Here is a 4855-nt window from a genome sequence, read left to right on the forward strand (position 1 = left end):
TAACTTTATCATTCTGTATTGTGATTAGTAAACTTTTGACAACAACTGTATGCGTACAACAGTGAGTACAGCAGGCTAATTTCAGTGAAATAGCAATACCCCTAACATCCTTTTCCACGCCCTTTCAATTAATCATGTGGAAACTGTCACCAGTAGTTCAACGGGTTCATATTTTAACATTCCTTCAGATGAATGGTTGGGTCTGGGAACAGAGGATCCTGTAGAAATATAATAATATAAAAAATAAAAACTTATCATATAACTTTATTATTCTGCAATGTGATGTAAAAGTTTGACAACAACTGTATGCGTGAAACAGTGAGTACAGCAGGCTAATTTCAGTGAAATAGCAATACCCCTAACATTCTTTGCCACGCACTTCCAACTAATCATGTGAAAACTGTCACCAGCAGTTCAACGGGTTCATATTTTCACATTCCTTCAGAGGAATGGTTGGGTGTGGGAACAGAGAATTCTGTAGAAAAATAATAAAACACACTTTCTCTAAATACATTGCATAGTTTCCATTGTTTAAACAAGTTAGATTGAAGAAACATAACATTGGAACACAAATGTAATGAAAACAGGTGGCTATTCTGTTCACAAGTTCACATATGTACAATATAATAGAGAGAAAAAAACATATCTGGCCTGCTGTCCTCTGGGAATGGAGGTGAGAAAAGCAACAATATATAGATTTACTGTAATGCTAATCGGTTGGATTATCTGAAAATATTTCTCCTAAACTATGTTAAAATAAACTTACTTAATAATTGACAAAAAAAAGTACTACCTTGCAGATTTAGTAACTGAATAAAATAATATAGTAATATAATGGTATTCAAAAACTGTGTTCAAATTACCTGATTGATGACTGTTCTTTAAAGAACAGCAGTTTGACAGAAGAATGGCAGGTAAATCTCTCAGAAATTACAGGACGCTGTCAGCCAGTAGCCCCTCACTGCAAAACACAAGATCTCCTGTCAGCAGACATGCAAATTCAAAAACTGCTGCAGGCGGAGGGTTAAGAGTGAGTCGATTCCAAAAAGAATTCATTTATGGATGTCAAGAATTGTGAAACTCGTGTGAATCAGCTCTAAATGTGAGGTCTGGAATGTCAGTGCATGATATTATTGTTCATTACCTGTATTACCAAACCAAAACAAACCCCGATATACAGCACTACGCTAATAGTGTGTTCTCACCATGGTAACTATAAATTAACCATAAAACTCGTTATACAAAAGCAGTTTTTCTACTATAATCTACCTATAGGAATACCACACCTATCGCAGTATTCTTAAATAAGCTCTAGTCAGTAGGTGCATTTGACTTGAGGCAGGGCTACCGATAGCGGTCAACAAGAGCAGCCGCTTCCACTCTGGGGTGGATTGAAAATGGACACGTCAAGCCGGACACTTTCTTCTCCCATTAGTGACACTCGTGTTCTGTTGCATACTTTATTACAGATTAAGCGAATGCCATCTTTGTCAAATACACAGATGTTTCAGAAAGGTTTTCATGTGCGACAGAAACACTTTTTTAGAACTTAATACAGCATCATCTTTTCAAGAATCAAGTTCAACATTATCATATACTATTAAATACTAAATAAAGTGGGGGTATAAATAATTTTATCACTGTTGTAAGACAAACATGACTCAATACAACAATGTGACCTTTGCTACCTTTCTAAAAACACAGATTTGTGGCCATTATTGGAATCGAAAAGGTTTTAACAAACCCTAAACACACGTGATCGTTGTCATGCGGTGAATCTGGCCAATCGTGAAACAGCTGAGACGTCATCAGCACTCCTACAGTCGCTCTGGAGAAACTGTGGCGACTCAGTCAAGACTTAGGTCTCTGCGAAACAAAAGGGGGCGTTTATCACCTTGTGGGTGTTTTCAAACTGCTGGGTGTTTCTAAATCATGTAATCAAAATGATCCCCCTTACCCAACCCCACCCCTAAACCTAACATCACTATGACGTCAGCAAATCAGGTATCATGGTGTAAAAGCACCCTGATCTGATAACTCCCATTACTTTCCTGCTGAGACCTATACTTGGGCTCAGTCAGCCAAATGCTCTCGAAAGTTGTGGCCTAATGGTTAGAGAGTCGGACTCACAATCGAAGGGTTGCAGTCTGCACGGCACTGCATGAAGTCTAACGGACCTATTATTATTTGACAGCTTTTCCACTTGCTCTTTTAATCAATAACGCTGTGTATGCTGCCTGGTCTGTTAATTGAAAAAAAAAAATGTTAGAAGTTTTTTCCAAATGAGAACAGGTTTAATGGGGTCATGTGATGCGATTTCTGTTTTGCTTTCTCTTTGGAATGTTACAAGCTCTAGGTGTATAAAGAAGATCTGTAAAGTTGCAAAGACTAAAGTCTCAAATCCAATGAGATTTTCTTTATCAAAGTTTTAAGACTCTTCTGCCACTTCTCCCTAAAAAGGCTCATTCAAACATGCCTCCATAGGTCTAAGTCACTATGTGGAAATATTTGCATAATTCCACCGTAATGTTCACATAAAGAAACAAGACGTGGTTTCAGTAAGCGCTGCTAGTGTTGAAGCAGTCATGTCAGGGATATGCTGTGTGCATCTAGGCGAAAGCTAAAGCACTATATTTGGACTTCCGAAAGTAGATGCATTTTTAAGGAATCTTTAAGATTACTTACAACAGAACTGCAATGCATTTTATTGATGTCCGTTTCGTGAACCTAGGAGAGGAGGTTGCTACAATAATCTTGTGCTTTTGAATCCGCTACTGTAAGTATGTGTATTGTTATTAGTTTGAGTATTTGCTATTGACTGTTCAAATGCAGAGTTTTGCACATCACAAACGTGTGTGTGTGTGTGTGTGTGTGTGTGTGTGTGTGTGTGTGTGTGTGTGTGTGTGTGTGTGTGTGTGTGTGTGTGTGTGTGTGAAAGGGTCCACCCGCCAGCCCAAAAAACAGAATCCAAAAGACCTGCTCTAAGGTTTATGCTTATTTGGTCTTTTACATGCAGTTCTGCATTTATTAGGATTTAGTGTAAATTTTAGTCTAGCTCCATGTTCAGTCTGACTCCAATTTTAAGTGATCACTGAATTTAGACATGTTTCTTCTCATTCTTCTACAGCTTTATTTTCTTCTTCTAAATCAATGCTGAATCATCATGAGATTAAGGGCTATTCCTGGTCATTTTGATAAGGTTGTTATAATATAAATTATATTACATAAAACAATAGTATAAATGAAAATACTTTTTGCTTTTGGAAGTCCTCTTGAGCAACTTGTTTAGAATGAGTGGTTATCATCTCACTGATCTTTCTGAAGATACACTCTTGATTTGGCCCTGTGGCAACAGCAGTCCTGTCATGTGCATTGTGTGCATTGTGTGCACAGCAGCAGGCCAAACTGGAAACAAATTACAGGTTTTTCTTCTGCAAACATTCCATGTAATGAAAGCACGTACTGAAACCAAGGGTCAAATCATTGCTCAATCTGAAATTTTATGTGTCTACAATATGGAATTAGACACAATATTATTTTGTTTCTGAGCTGAGATGTCACTGGGTGGCATTCTTTTGAGAATCTATTTGAGTGTGACAAAGTTTAGGGGTTGGGCAAACCCCACAGCAAATGCAAAGTACACATGTTGTTTTAGATTTGTGGTCTTTTATGTATGTCTGTCTGCTAAAGATAAAGAGAATCATACAAGTGTGTATCATTTTTTGTAAACTCTAAAATAAAACCAAGCTATAAGCCGTATCAAGGCTGACATTTGAACAGTGCTGTTCAGCCAAATATTGTGAGATACGAGATTTTACTACTATTTAGTGGTTTTCAATACATTTAATTTGACTGATTTGACTGTTTGACTAATACAAATTCTCCCTCAGGAGAAGTTGTGGAAGACCTCTGGATGGGTTTAACCCTCAGACTTGGTTACGAGCCATCAATAGCATCAAAATTATTAATGTCTAATGTCTACTCTTCTAGTCACTTTTCTTGCCCAATTTCATTTTCACACACAAAAGATTCTAGTGAGTATTTAATTATCTTTTAATTTATACCAAAATTATAATTGTAATAACATAATCCAAATTCTAATCTGGTGCTCAAAAGAGGGTCTTAAATGGCAACCTGAATTCTGATATTGATAATTTCCTGTCACTATTGTCTATTTGGCTTTACAGCTTTAACATTGCATCAATAAAAAAAACATCTATGTGCAAATAATTTCCTCATCTACTGTCAATTCATGTGGTTTCCTATAATTCTTAAGCCCCACTGGATTTCTGCGGTCTCTGGTCTAAGATGTGTTCTGAACATCCTACAAACATATGACTATATGGGTGCATCTAAGCATTTCTAAAAGTCAAAAAAAATTGACTTACCCCAGCAACTAAAAAGTCCAAAAAAATTGACTTACCCCAGCAACTGGAGAAAAGAGAAGAAAAGCTAAAACCTCTTTCCGGAGCACATTTGGATGGTGAACTGAAAAGACATCACTCGCCTGAGAGTGGGAGATCACGGAGGGATGGTCACTAACTGTAAGCATTCACCCACCAGCCCAAAAAGTGTAATCTAGTGACCTGGAAGAGGGTTTAGTGCATATTCTGTTTTATACTTGCGCTTCTGAAATTATTTGGATTTAGTGTAAATTTAAGTCTAGCTTTGTGATGGGGACCTATAGTCTCTTTTAAGTCTCACGCTGGCCTTTCATGGATCTTACGATTACATACTTGCCAGTCTGATGCTAGTCAGAGGGTGTAGGTAGACTAATAAATGTTTCACCTGCCGCCTACTGCTTGCTTAAGACAAGTTTTATTTAGTCTTTTTCCATACAACTTGCTAACATTAC

General features: G+C 37.2%; 1 long non-coding RNA gene across 2 annotated transcripts; it reads right to left on the minus strand.

Moving 5' to 3' along the window:
* On the minus strand, positions 1-4795 carry LOC113072322 (uncharacterized). Of its 2 annotated transcripts, XR_003280282.1 has the most exons (5): positions 4424-4795; positions 1745-1866; positions 864-961; positions 357-475; positions 1-218 (listed from the first exon to the last, which is right to left on the minus strand). It is a non-coding gene; the product is annotated as an uncharacterized LOC113072322 (long non-coding RNA). The 2 variants fall into 2 exon arrangements; XR_003280281.1 differs by having other exon boundaries at positions 1-475.
* Positions 4796-4855: the final 60 nt, after the last annotated feature.

The sequence above is a fragment of the Carassius auratus genome, unplaced genomic scaffold (assembly GCF_003368295.1).
Source record: "Carassius auratus strain Wakin unplaced genomic scaffold, ASM336829v1 scaf_tig00008829, whole genome shotgun sequence".
NCBI classification, from domain to species: Eukaryota; Metazoa; Chordata; class Actinopteri; order Cypriniformes; family Cyprinidae; genus Carassius; species Carassius auratus.